The 15296-nt window shown below is 37.4% G+C and overlaps 1 pseudogene; it reads right to left on the minus strand.

The window, feature by feature from the left end:
* Window positions 1-2803: 2803 nt before the first annotated feature.
* On the minus strand, window positions 2804-3214 carry LOC138143276 (large ribosomal subunit protein uL24-like; annotated as a pseudogene).
* Window positions 3215-15296: the final 12082 nt, after the last annotated feature.

Consider the following 15296-nt stretch of genomic DNA (forward strand, 5'->3'; position numbering starts at 1 on the left):
GTACTTCCCATTAAAAATCAGTCAACTAAACTACATAGCTTTTAGAAAAGGCATTGTCTGAGAAGGTATTTCAAGAATCATTGGAATTAAACATTTTCTCCAAACTTGGTATACACTGTTCCCTTACATCCAATCCAATTCAATAAACATTTACAGGCATACCTCATTTTATTGCTTTTCTCTTTACTGTGCTTCACAGATATTGCATTTTTGTTTGTTTGTTTACAAATTGAAGGTTTGTGGCAATCCTGCATCAAGCAAGTCTATTGGCACCATTATTCCAACAGCATGTGTTCACATCATGTCTTTGTGTCAGATTTTGATAATTTTCACAATATTTCATACTTTTTCATCATTATTATGGTGATCTGTGATCAGTGATCTTTGATGTTACTATTGCAATTGTTTTGGGATGCCAAAAGCCACACCCAAATAAGAAGGAAATTTCATCCATAAATGTATGTGTTTTGAGTGCTCCACCAACCGGCCATTCAGTCATCTCTCCCTCTCCTTGGGTCTCCCTATTCTCTGAGACCTAACAATATTGAAAAATATTACAAAAATTTAGTTGATAAAGCAATAGCAGGGTTTGGTAGGATTGATTCAAGTTTTGAAAGAATTTCTACTATGAGTAAAATGCCATCAAACAACATTGCAAGCTACAGAGAAATCTTTAGTGAAAGGGAGAGTCAGTGTGACAAACTCAAATGTTGTCTTATTTTAAGACATTGCCACAATCATCCCAACCTTCAGCAACCACCTTCCTACTTAGTCAGTAGTCATCAACATCAAACAAGACCCTCCACCAGAAAAAAAGATTATCTGAAAGCTGAGATAATGTTTAGAATTTTTTAGAATTTAATAGAGTATTCTTTAGAGTATGTACATTGTTTTTTAGACATAATACTATTGAATCCTTAATAGACTACAGCACAGGGTAATGCATGGGAAATTTTAAAATTCATATGACTTGCTTTATTGTGATCTTTGCTTTTTTGCAATGGTCTGGATCCAAAGTTGTAATATCTCCAAGGTGTGCCTATATTAAGTGCTTACTATGTGCCAAACATAGCCCCTGACCTCAAAGATATTCAGACTCCTGGGATGTCTGGACTTTTTGAAGATCACAAGATTGCTATTTGTACAATTCCATCTCAGGACACTAATTTGTCTAAGACCAGGGTAAAAAAAACAAACAAACATGAAAGAAACAGTTAGTTATGCATACATGGAGAAAGCCATTCCTACCAAACTCTTCAGACAGCTCAGAGCCATCTTCCTGCTTCAAAACCAGAAACAAGAGAGCAGCAGAGAAGGTGAAGACAACATTTTTTTTAGAAAGGGATACAAATTATAATTTTTCATTACTTTCAAAAAATTTTAACATATACTTTTAACAATATACCATAAATTCATCATTTCACATATAATTCTCTTTTTTATCCTTTTCTTATTTATTAAGATGTATTTATTGGGTTCATAATTTAAAAAAATTAAAACCATGACGTATCGACTTCTAGGAACCAAGATGGTGGAATATGCAGTAAATTGCCATAACTCTCCCATATTCACCTCTCAACAACCATAAAATAGCACCCCAAAACATAGGCAAATGCCAACACCAGGACTCCCCACATGTCTCAGCATAGCCAAGGGAACAGGCAGGCTCCACCACACATGCTTCAGCATAGTCTCAGGAAAACAGGCACCTTCCAACTGCCAGACCTCTCCTCTGTTCTTTGTGCTTCAGTATGCATAACCCTGGAAAATGTAGAAACATCCCCGATGCCCTCAGCACATCAGATATCAGCACTAGGACCCCAGATCAGTACCAGGTGAGCTGACAAACCCCTACAGTCTCCAGCAGCACCTGACATCCCCCCACCCCACCCCCTCAGCACTGCACCAGACACAAGGGTCCTCCATGGGCCTCAGGACAACATCAGTACAGCATTAGGAAAACAGCCAGAGCTTTTTGCCATTAGCACAAGAACCTGAGACAGTGCCCCTTTCACCCCAGGAACAGAGCTCAAATTTTTTAAAAAAAGGAAAAAGGCCCAAAAAAATTAGCAAAAAAACAACAAAAAATGAATCTGACCATAGAAAAAGTTATTACAATGACCAGGAAGATCAAGATTCAAACTCAGAAGTGGACAACAATGTCAAAACACGTATCAGCCAAACCCCAAAGAAATATGGGAAGTGTTCTCAGAAAGAACTCATGAAAGAGTTCAAAAAAGCTTTAAAATCAAATGAGGGGGCAGCTAGGTGCAATGAATAGAGCACCGGCCCTGGAGTCAGGAGGACCAGAGTTCAAATCCAGCCGCAGACACTTGACACACTTACCAGCTGTGTGACTTTGGGCAAGTCATTTAACCCCAATTGCCCTCCAAAAAAAAGCAAATAAAGATAAAAGAAAAACTGGGAAAAGAAATGAGAGTGGTGCAAGAGGATTATGAAAAAAAAGAGTCACTAGCTTGGAAAAAGAAAACAATTGCTTAAAAAGTAGAATTGGCCAAATGGAAAAGAAGGTACAAAAGCTAATTGAGGAAAACAACTCTTTAAAAGTTAGAATTGGGTAAGTGGAAACTAATGAAACATCAAGAATCAAATATGATCAACTATGAATGACTTAGCTCTTCTCAGCAACACAAGGATCTACGGCAAGTACAAAGGATTCAGGAAGGAAAATGATGTACACATCCAGATAAAGAATTGATTGATTTTAAATGCAAATTGAAACATACTTTTTTCCCACTTACTTTATTCTTTTTTTAATTTTCATTTTTAATTACAACTGTACAACAGATCGTTTTATTCTTGCATCTTTTCAATGCCCTTCTTCTTTCCAACTTGTCGGGATTTGGCTTTATGCTTAAGAATCTTTTTGCAATCTTTGTCCAGTTTTAGTCTGGTGATAACTACCTTACTAGGGTGAATTCCTACATGGACAGTTGTGCCATTAGCTTTTTCACATTGCACACGCTCTTTCTGTAAACCTGAACTACCTTGCCAATTTGCTGACCTTTGCAGTGTCCACAAACCCCTGGACCTTGTCATCCTTCCGGATGGGCATCAAGTGCACATTGTATTTCTGCGTCAGCTCCTTGGAGAGCAGGGATGACATGATCTTGCGCCGGATGTGCAAGGGTGCGTTGAAGTGTCTCTTTCGATTCTTGCTTTGGTCTGAGGTAACGAATGGATTAAACTTCATTTCGGCAAGTGGGACCACCTGAAAAGAGCCACTTACTTTATTCTTTTTGTGCTTTTTTTCCTCCTTTCTGTCTGTTTCTTCTTTCACAACTGTGACTAATGTGGAAATGTGTTTTACATGATAGCACATGTATAACCTATACCAAATTGTCTACATTTTTAGGAAGAAGGGAGATGGAGGGAAGGAAAAAATTTGGAACTCAAAATCTTGTAAAATGAATGCTAAAAACTGTCTTGACATGTAATTGGAAAAATACTATTAAAATAGATTTAAATAAACAAACAAATAAAAATTATGATATAACTGTAAGCTGATAGCTTATTTTTTTGGCGGGGGGGGGCGGATATTGTACTCTTAACATGGACCTTCATGTTTTCCTATTTCTCTTTCCATGTAATCTTCCTCTTAAAACACAAAAACAATCAGGGCCTAGCAGAAGATACTCATTTTATAATCTGACTAGAAAGCAACAAGATTGGATTCTCTAAGGCCCATATGCAAAAAATCGCCACCATCACCTCCCTACCCCTTAGTTTTTAATCACAAAGGTGCAAGTCCATCATCTCTATTTTCAAAAGGGAGCTCTTACAAATCCATTAAACTTAACTAAGAGGAATTGGATTCATTGTGAAGTGCTGGCCTCCCCTCATTGGAAGCCTTTATACAGAAGATGGATGACCATTTTTCACATATGTTGAAGGGAAGATTTTTTTGCACTGATTGGTTAGACTAGATGTCTGCTCAGGTAGGGATTATACAGCTGGGGAAAAGAGCAAAGCCTGAAGGCAATGGAGAAGCTGGCTCCCTCAACTGCCTTTTAACTTATAGGACAATGTTGACCATTATACATTGCTTAGGAAATGTTTGTTGATTGATTGACCAAGTGTCTTAAAAATTCTGGATCTCAGTTTTTTCATCTCTGAAACTGGGGGGGGGGGGGGGCGCGGAATATGGCTAACCTAATTTTTAGGATTTTGTGAGGAGTAATAATTGAAACAAAATTCATTATAGTTCTATAATGGAGGGGAAATATATTATAATGGATAGAAACATGGCCTCAGAGTCTTTAAGACCTGGGTTTGGATCCCACTTCTGACACATAGCCACCCACTATGTGACCCTGGGTAAGACACTTAACTTCTGAGTGATCCAGACGATACCTTCTAAGATTCCAAGTCACAAATCTGCAATCTGCAAAGGTAGAGGTAGTGTGTTACCAATAATTCATCATGATAGTTTTCATGTCTCAAAATCTACTGCCTGCCTCCCTCCTCAGGTAAGATTATCCCAGAGACAATTAAGGTATTTGTCCTATAACCTGTGAAGTACTCCTGTGCCTTTGTAAGGATCTGCCCAGTTCATTTTGTAGAAGTTGTCTAATTCAGTGCTCTCCTATAGAGGCTAACTTTTTAAGACCTGGCCCACCGTTTCACCTTTTTCAAGTCCCACCCCTCAGACCCCAAAAGAGTCAATAAGAATCCTATAATTTATTACAAATAATCACATGCAAATATCTTCAGGCTCCATGCTTGCCCCAAATAAAACAGAAAATAGCCAGATGCTACTATCAGGACCCAATTAGATTTCTGTTTTTCCCTCCAGTGTCCCAAGGTGAATCACAAGACTTAACAGCAGAACATGAAAAGACAGACTAAACACACATGTACACACACACACACATCCTGAGAAGAGAAAACTCCTGATGGTGAGATTAATTCAGTCATCTACATGATCACTGAGACCTCAGGGTTTTCCCCTGCTAGGATGAAGACCCAGAAACACCATGTCAAAACTTCACTGACTGTCTTCAATGAAATCTTCTATTTATATCTTACCATGGAAACAAACAAAGAGAAAGAGAAGAAGACAGTGTGAATGAACTAAGGAAACAAGATGGCATGATTCTGAATAATATAATGGGACAGAACATGGAGAAATTAAGTCAAATAACAGAGCAGGTATCTGAATATTTTTGTTCTGCCTGACAATTTTCATTAGTTTATGGTAACTCTATCTTATCTGATCCAGAAGGACACTGGTTCCATGAATCTTAGCAATTCAAGGCAATTAGGATGACATGTTAGAAAGAAACACTACTAGAGTAGAATCAGAAAATTTGAATTCCAGCTCTGCTACTTTTGACTTGAGTAACCTCTAAGCAAGTAATTGAACATCTCTGAGCCTCAATTTCCTCATCCGTAGATTGAGAGAGGTTAGATAAACTTTGAATTACCTTCAAAATCCCTTCCAGCTCTGAAATTTTGAACCATTTAGTGCCCAATGCTCACTGCTGTTCAATCATTTCAGTCATGTTTGACTTTTAGTAACCCCATTTGGGGTTTTCTTCGCAAAGACACTGGAGCAATTTGCCATTTCTTTTTCCAGCTCATTTTACAGATAAGGAACTGAGGCAAAGGTTAAGTGACTTGCCCAGGGTCACACAGCTAGCAAGTAAGTTTCTGAGGTCATATTTCAACTCCTGTAGATGAATCTTCCTGACTTCAGGACCCACATTCTATCTATCGCACTACCCAACTGCCTGCCCAATACTTACAGTCCACCTAAAATACATATAATTTGAATTGTTTTCCTTTAGATGACTGATTATAGCATGTTACAACATAAATAGCCCTGACTCTAAAGTCAGAAGCTGTGTGCTCAAATATCACCTCTGCCAATTAATACCTTGGAGAGCTCTCTGGATCTGTTTCAACTCTAAAATAAAGGCCATCTGGAGCATCTCTGAGATATCTTACAGCCCTCGATTTATGAACCAATGATCTTATGACCTTTTCTATCCTTGCCCACACTGAATTTACATGTCACTTTTTTGCACAATCACACAACTTTGTGTTGATCTCACTATGGTTTATCTCTATTGACTTGACATTTCAATAAAGTCTCCAGGAGGTTTAGACTTGGGCTTTCCCAAGATAAGTCAAGTCAATGAACATTTAAATACTTATTGTGAGGGTAGGTACTGTGCTAAACTCTGGAGATACAAAAAGATAAAAATAATCCCTGCCCTTAAGGAGCTTTGAGAGGAAGCATGTAAACACAACTACATACATAAAAAATATAGACTGTGCAAAATGCGAAGCAATCCCAAAGGGAAGGCATGAGCATCAACTTTCCAATCACACAGAAAAATAATATTGTACCAGTCCCTGGGAGATACTGCTGTTTGTTGTTATTTTTCTATCTAGAGGAATATCCATTTACTCTAATACTTTGTTATTCATGATAAAATATTTTCCCCAAGTTTATGGCAATTCGGTTTTCTAAAAAATTAAATTGGAACCTTGTCAACAGCCTTTAAAAATTCTTAAATGAAGTTCTTTTGTTTCCCTTCTACATGTGCTTCTCTACTCCAGGAGCAATAATTTTTCCTTAAAGAAACTATGTTGATACCCCCCTCCCCAGCATGATTTATTCAACACACATTTATTAAGCACCTAAGTGTATTACTTTCTCCTATACGCTATTATACTTCATTTTTGTTCTTCCTTCATTTTCTTTTTTTAATTTTAATATTCCTTTTTATTGAGTAAAGTTCAAACTTTGACCTTCAAGGCTCTTCAAAATCTGGAACAGCTCACTTTCCAATCCCATCACAAACCACATTCCTCCATACCAAAGACATTATGGGGTGATGTCTTGACTCTCAAGTAAATTGGATTTATGTGAGGCAAATTTGCACAAAGTCATTAGCTCTACTCTCTCTTCCAGAGTCATTAAAGTCCAGTAGCAAGACAAAATCCAAGACAACTGGTGATGACCCAGGATGCAGTGGGTGACCTTGGCATCTCTAATGTCTGACCAAGCTGTAAGCTGTCTCCAGCACCTGCGTCAGCCACCTTCGTGGCCATTGGAACAAACTGTTCTCATGCACCCATTTTGCTGAAGGAAGTCTTCACATGCTTAGAGTAGACATCCCTCTAACTCATCAACATATTTGAGGCCTGTCAGCTACCCCTCAACCTGGTTTTAGCTTGTATGTCAATACAGGTATAGCCGCTGCACATGTTACAGTTTCTTGGAGCCACAGATGAGAGTTGAGTGCCAGGTGGACATCAAAAGTGCATAAGCAACCCTGAAAAGGGTTTGGTAAGACCTCACACCAGAGGTGCTGGCCCTCCCTGAATGCTCCAGATACCCCACTATTAGATACTAGACACTACGAATAGATAAAAAGGCAAAAACAAAATAGTCCATGCCTTCCATGCACATCTTGAGGGATGTGACCTGTACAAATATAAGCACAAGGTATTTATTGTGAGAAGGGAGAGAACACTAATAATTGTACTTTTCAGAGAAACTCCCCAGAGCAGGTAGCTTCTGAGATAAGCCCTGTAGCAAGATAAGGTTTCAGAGATGAGTTTATTTCTATCCTAGGGTGATAGATCCATTCATTTGGGTTTGCTTATGTGTCTCCTGATCTTATTTTTTATTATAGATTCCATCAGCTGGATACTTTTCGACATGTAGCACATTAGTCTATCATTTGCAGGATCTCTTTCACATGGGTGTATTCCATTGGTGACCTGGCAGAATATTTTAAATTACAGGGTATACATTTTGATAAACTGTCTCAAAAATTTACCCTTGAGTTCTTTCAAAACTCCTCAGTGTATTTCATCTAGTCCTGATAATTATTTTTTTTAATTCAAGCCTATCAATTAGTTCTGATACAGTGGGGTAGTTGATAAGGAACTGGCCTCAGAATTCAGGAAGTCTTGGGTTCACATCCCACCTCCAATACAAATTAAATGCATAAGTAATAATTTAGTATGAGTTATCCAATACCTCATTACCGTCAGGAAACTCTAAAGGATTGTTAGTTGAAGAAAAAAAATTGCCAATAGGCATAGGAAGAGGGAGTCCATTCACTGGGAGTTCCCTATGCCAAACCACAAGCCCAGTTCAAAACCCTATGCATTTGCCACAACTTATTCTGGCATCTTTTACTTATCTATTGAGAAAGTCAATTTGGAAGCAGAACTTTCCCTGCCAATTTCATCAGGAGAACCCTAAATTAAGAACTAGTGAGTTACCTACTCTCTCTATTTTATCCTTAAGCTCTATTTTTTTTTTTAAAGCAATCGGGGTTAAGTAACTTGCTCAAGTTACACGGCCAGTTATTATTTCAGGGTGTGGTGCTGAGTATCTAAGCCCGGATTTGATCCAGGTCATCCCAACACTGGAGCCAGTGCTCTTACTCGCTGAGCCACCTGGCCGCCCCTAAGCAATTGGGGTTAAGTAACTTGCTCAAGGTTACATGGCCAGGTGTTTCTGGGTGGGTGCTAAGTGTCTGAGCCGGGATTCATTCTCCAGATCTTCTCAACACTGCAGCCAGTGCTCTGACTCGCTGTGCTACCTGGCCGCCCCCTTAAGCTCTATTTTTATAATATGTTAAGGAAATGGTTCCATCAATTCTCATCAAAATAACTCTTTTGACTTTAATTTTTCAAATGACTTTTTATTATTAGTTTTAGAGGGTTTTTTAAATTTTTATTTGGTCCTACCTGATTCCAAGTTCCTAGACATGAGCATTATAGGTTTTCCTGTTCCCTTCATTGAGGCAATCTTTCCAAATTTGGAAGATGTCTATTTCCAAGAGATGGCTTCCAGTTAACTACTCAGGGTCTTGGTTGGAATGTCAAATCTTTTATTGATCTGCAGCACACATTTTCCCTTGGCTTTCAATATGTTGGGGTAAGGAGTGGATGTTAAATTTCAGAGTTTCATAGGATCATAAATTTAGGGCTAGAAGGAACCTTAGGGGTTATCTAATCTCATCCTTTCCTTTTGCAGAAAATTGGTTAATTACTCCTTCCAAAAATGACTTTCATTTTTCTTAATGCATTCCATCAGAGTTTATTCTTGTAAAATTAAGTGATGGATTTCATACCATCATGAGATTTAGAGCAGAACAGGTCTTAGGGATCCTCTAATACATTTCTCCCATTTTACAGATGAGAAAAGTGAGACCCAGAAGAATTAAATTATTTGTCCAAGGTCACCAAGACAAGGAAAATAATAACTGACACATATCCTTTAAAATCCTCAAAGTGACAAAATATATACTCCAGGTCAAGAACGTTTGTTTGTCTTTGTATCCCTGGTGGTTACTATTGAGTCCAGCACTTAAAACATGGTAGGCTCTTGGTAAATGTTTGTTGATTGATTAGCTCATTTGATTGATGGATTAGCTCATTCGTTGATTGATTAGCTCATAACAAGCATGTGAGGTAAGTACTATAGGGATTATTATCCTCATTTTACATGTAGAGAAACTGAGGCTGGGAATGATAGTGATTAGCCTAGTTATAATTTAGAAACTACTTGCTCTAGGAAGTGGCATAACTTTATATAGTTCTTTAAAGTTTATAAACACTTCACACTTACATACATTATGTCATTTGAGCCTGGCAACCACCCTGAGATGTAAATACAACAAGAAATTTTACTCCCCATTTTACAAAGGAGGAAACAGGCTCAGAAAAGAGGTGAATTACTTGAATTTCTAGTGAATTACTAGTCATATGGCTGGTAAGTATCAGAGGCAGAATTTTAATCCATAGCATCCTGATTGAATTTAGCATTCTACCCATTATATGAATCTGCCCCTCTGCTTAATGTATACCAGCCTTTTTGGAAAGGTGATTACTTGAAAATTGATTTCTACATCTCACTAAAGTAATCTGTCCATAGACCTTGATCGTTCAGTCTGCTGTAACGGTTACTTTGTTTGCCAAAACTCAAGTAGAATTTTCCTTTAGTGTTTAGAATCCTACTGTTGATTAGCAACAAACATATAGAATACTGTCTGTTTTACCCAAGATCACTGCTCTGCTCCTCTCGTTTGCCTCAGAAATTGAAACCAGGTTCCACTTTATTTTATTCTACACTGCAAGCCCACCATTCCACAACCATAGCAGATGCTTAATGCATCCACATTGACTGAAGAGGAACTTCTCTGTCCTTTGAATAAAGAAGATGTGATTGGTAGCTTTTGGACCACAAAACCCTCATGAAACATCTTAACATGCATGCCTGTGCAGAAAATCTCAATACCATAAAGGATGTTTTGGATTCCAGTTTAGCTTTTTCCAGGTTCAGTTTCCTTTCTTGGCCTGTTTTCTTCTTCTGATGGAGTTTCTATATCTTAAGTGAGTTTTCTTCCCTATATTGTCTCATCTTCTCATTGCCTTTGTAAGCTTGGACCATATAGGCTCCATCAGGGGTAGGGAACCTGCAGCCTCAAGGTCACATGTGGCCCACTAGGTCCTCAAGTGCAACTCTCTGACTGAATCCAAACCTCACGGAACAAATCCCCTTAATAAAAGTATTTGTTCTGTAAAACATGAATTCAGTCAAAAGGCTGCAGTCCAAGACCTAGAAGGCCACATGTGGCATCAAGGACCACAGGTTCCCCACCCTTTGATTATTTTTTTAACCCATTTAAAAAAAGATACTTAAAAGAAGATAGGCTGATTAATGTACTCAAAGTATCTCACACTGCACAGCCACTACTTTTATCTTTGTTCTATTCATAATGCATAACCCTTCTTTCTTTAAGTGTGTATAAAAGGATCAGTATCCCACCAGCATTATTTGTAACTGCAGAGCTTGAGGTGGTACTGGTTGTCAAAAATGAAAAATAACTCAATTCAAAATTGCTTCTCCCTTTGTTTTAAAGGTGACCTGCAAGTAGGATTTTTTTTTATTTTTTAAATGAACTAATTGTAGGATTATGTGCTGAATGCCCCAAATAGCAAGCATCAGAGATGAACACTCAGCAGATACCTGCTTCTAAAGACTTGGTATTGTTTCTAAACCCCTGCAATCCCAGATTGCTGACATCCACACACATGCGACGCAGCCCCACCAAAGCCTACCACAGAACAAGGTTTGGCCTAAGCAAGAAGAGCAGAGAAATGGTGGGGTGGATTAGGAAAGGGGAGGGTGGTTCTAGCATTCAGAGGCGGAGACATCTCAGTGGTGACATTAGTTCTGGCTGTAGTACCCTTTGGCACCTTTGAACTGTGTTCACAAGTAGAAACATAGCTATAGAGGCTATCAGATCCAAGCCTCTGATTTTACAGATAGACAGAGACAAAAGCAAAATGAATTGCTAAAGGTTATGTGAGTAAAAAATAAAACAACAGAGTTCGTATTTGAACCTAAATACCATGGTTCCAAATACAGAAGAAGATGCTGGAAACATCCTGGGATTACTGACAAGAGAATGATTTCAAAAAAGTAACCTGAGGGCCATTTTACTGGCCAAAGGTGCATCTGTCATAAATACGGAACTCCCATCTTCTGTAACCTGCCAGATTATGAATCAGGATGCTTATGTGACTTTTCTGTAAGGGAAAAGTCTCCAGGAATTCACTCTACCTTTGGGTGGTCTGTACCGTAAAACAAAAAAAATAAAGTCATTTGGTATCTTTTGTTCATTGTTTCTGTATATTTGTTCCATGTGGGTACCCCCTTCATTGACAGGATTCACAATCCCTCTATATCTTTTTTTTTTTTTGCCTTTTGGAGGGCAATTGGGGTTAAGTAACTTGCCTAAGGTTACATGGCTAGTGTTGTGTGTGTGTGTGTGTGTGTGTGTGTGTGTGTGTGTGTGTGCTAAGTGTCTGAGGCTGGAACTGTACTCAGGTCCTCTTGACTCCAGGGCCAGCACTTTACTCACTGCGCCACCTAGCTGCCCCCCTCTATATCTTCATAGACAGTTATTGAGAAGCCCTGGCCAAAAAATCCATGACAATGCAGCCAACTTAATGATGACTTAACTTGGCTGGTCCTTTGATAGTAGACATGATTGGATATGTCTTTCCAGCTTCCTAGTACCTGCCAGAATATGTGCTCCCTTGGTCTTTTCTTAACCAAGACCCAATGCCAACATACCACAATAAGGCACCAGAATAAAGACTTTGCTTGAAGAATATCATCATTTCACATTTAAAGAAGGACGTAACTTAATGGTGTTTTATATACATGACATAATTCGATATGGTAAATCACTCTCCTTACTTTATTAGAAGAGGAAATATGGACTTGGAAGTTTGTCTAAAGTTACAGAATGACTCAACTAAACTCCAATCTATATCTTCTAACACGAAGCTGAGTATTCTTTCCAAATTATTACAGTGATTTGCATTTTACAAAATACTTCCACATCTATTAATGCATGCATTTCCTCTGTATTAGAAAGTGTGTTGGATTCTAAGTCAGTAGACATAGGGCTGTCTCTCAGCTTTAAAACTTACTGAGTTGTAGCTGTTGGCATGGGCAAGTCATTTGACTTCTGTCAGGATCAGTTTCCTCACCTGCAAAATAAAGATAATTACATTTGTACTACCCACATTCTTATGGGGAATGCAGTTTAGAAACCTAAATTCGCTCTATAAATGAATTATTATTGATCTTCAATAACAACTATGTGAATTAAATAGAACAAGAAAGTGATAGCACCAAGATTTAAACATGTCAACAAGCATTTATTAAGCACCTACTATATTCCATTCCCTATCCTATATGCTAGAGATACAAAAAGAGGCAATTTTTAAAAAATAACCCAAAACCCTCTGGTGTTCTGCACCACTTTCAGTGTTGTTTTCACTATTACATTAAGTCTTCAAATCAGATATTTGTAAAGCACTTAGCTTAGGGTCTGGCACACAGTAGGTGCTTAATAGATGCTTGTTCTAGTCTTTCTTTCCCTTTTTAATTAGTATTCTCTTTTTAAAATTTTAATAGTATCTTAATTTTTCCTCAATGTCATGTAAAGATAAATTTTAACATTCATTTTTTAAACACTTGAGTTCCTGAGGCAGCTAGGTGGCACAGTGAATAGAGCGCTGGCCCTGGAGTCAGGAGGACCTGAGTTCAAATCCAGCCTCAGACACTTAACACTTACTAGCCAAATGATCTTGGGCAAGTTACTTAACCCCAATTGCCCTGCCCTTCCACCTCCAAAAAAAAAGCAAAAACATTTGAGTTCCAAGTTTCTCTCTCCCTTCCTCACCTCCCACCTCCTGAGAAGGTAAGAAGTTTGATATAGGTTCTATATGTGCAACCATGTAAAACATATTTCTATATTATTCATGCTGTGAAAGAAGAAGCAGATCAAAAGAAAAAAGCAAATAAATAAAAATGGTATGCTTCAACCTGCATTCAAACTCTATCAGTTCTTTCTCTGCATGTGAATAAAATTTTTCATCATGAGTCCTTTGAATTGTCTTGGATCATTGAATTACTGAGAACAGCAAAGTTATTCATAGATGCTCATCATACAATATTGCTGTTGCTATGTACAATGTTATTCTGGTTCTGCTCATTTCACTTTGTATCAGTTCATGTAAGTCTTTCTAAGTTTTTCTGAAACCTGCCTGATCATCATTTCTTATAGCACAACTCCATTACATTCATCTACCACAACTGATTCAGTCTTTCACTAATTGATGAGCATCCCTTCCATTCCCAATTCTTTGCCAACACAAAAGGCTTACCATTAATATTTTTAATAATTAAGCACTTTCCCTTTTTTATCACTTTGGGATGCAGACCTAGTATTATTATATCAAAGGATATGCACATTTTTATTACTTTGGGCAAGAGTAAACTGTACTTGAGAATGGCTGGATCAGTTCACAACTCCAACAACAGTGCATTAATGCCCCACTTTTCCCACACCCCCTCCAACATTTATCATTTCAATTTTCTGTCATATTAGCCAATCTGATATTGGTGAAGTGATATCTCACAGTTGTTTTAATTTGCATGTCTAATCAATAATGATTCATAGCATCTTTTTCATATGACCATACATACCTTTGATTTCTTTGTTTGAAAACAACCTTTCACATCCTTTAACTATTGAGGAATGACTTGTATTATTTTGAATTTGACTCAGTTCCCTATATATTTGGGAACTGAGGACTTTATCAAAGACATTTGCTATAAAAATTGTTTCCCAGATTTCTGTTTTCCTTCTAATCTTAGTTGCACTGGTTTTGTTTGTGCAAACTCTTTTTAATTTAATATAATCAAAATCATCTGTTTTACATCTCATAATGCTCTCTGTATCTTATTTGATATATAATTCTTCCCTTCTCCATAGACCTGACAGGGAAATTATTCCTTGCTTCCCTAATTTGCTTATGATATCACTCTTTATATCTAAATGATATACCCATTTTGGTATATGGTATAAGAAGTTGGTCTATACCTAGTTCTGACCTACTATTTTCTAGCTTTCCCAGGAGTTTTGTCAAATAGTGAGTTCTTGTCCCAAAAGCAGGGGTCTTTGGGTTTATCAAACACAAGATTACTATGGTCATTAACTACTGAGTCTTATGTACCTAATCTATTCCACTGATCCACCACTCTATTTCTTAGCACCAGATAGTTTTGATGATTGCTGCTTTATTATATAGCTTGAGATCTGGCAAGGCTAGGCCACCTTCTTTTGCACTTTTTTTTTTACTAATTCCCTTAATAGTCTTGATCTTTTGTTCCTCCAGATGAATTATGTTATTATATTTTCTATATCTATTAAAAAATTTGGGTAGTTTGATTGATATAGCACTGAATAAGTAAATTAATTTAGGTAGAATTTACATTTTCATTATATTGCCTTGGCCCACCAATGAGCTATTGATATGTTTCCAGTTGTTTATTTGTGAGAAAAGTGTTTTGTAATTGTGTTCATGTAGTTCCTGAGTTTGTCTTGGCAAGTAGACTCCCAAGTGTTTCATATTGCCTACAGTTATTTTAAATGCAATTTCTCTTTCTATCTCTTGCTACTAGGATTTGTTAATAATATATTGAAACAGTGATTATTTATGTGGGTTTATTTTATATCCTAGAACATTGCTGAAGCTGTTAATTATTTCAAATAGTTTTTAGTTGATTCTCTAGGATTCTCTAAGAATACCATCATCTGTATACAGATGTATACATACATCTGCACATCTGTAAAGAGTGTTTCCCCATTGTCTATTCTAATTCCTTCCATTTCTTTTTCTTTTCTTATTGCTATAGCTAACATTTCTGAAACAATATT

The sequence above is a fragment of the Petaurus breviceps genome, unplaced genomic scaffold (assembly GCF_028583685.1).
Source record: "Petaurus breviceps papuanus isolate PSGF00001 unplaced genomic scaffold, PetGlider_PUasm1.0 138, whole genome shotgun sequence".
Taxonomy (NCBI): domain Eukaryota; kingdom Metazoa; phylum Chordata; class Mammalia; order Diprotodontia; family Petauridae; genus Petaurus; species Petaurus breviceps.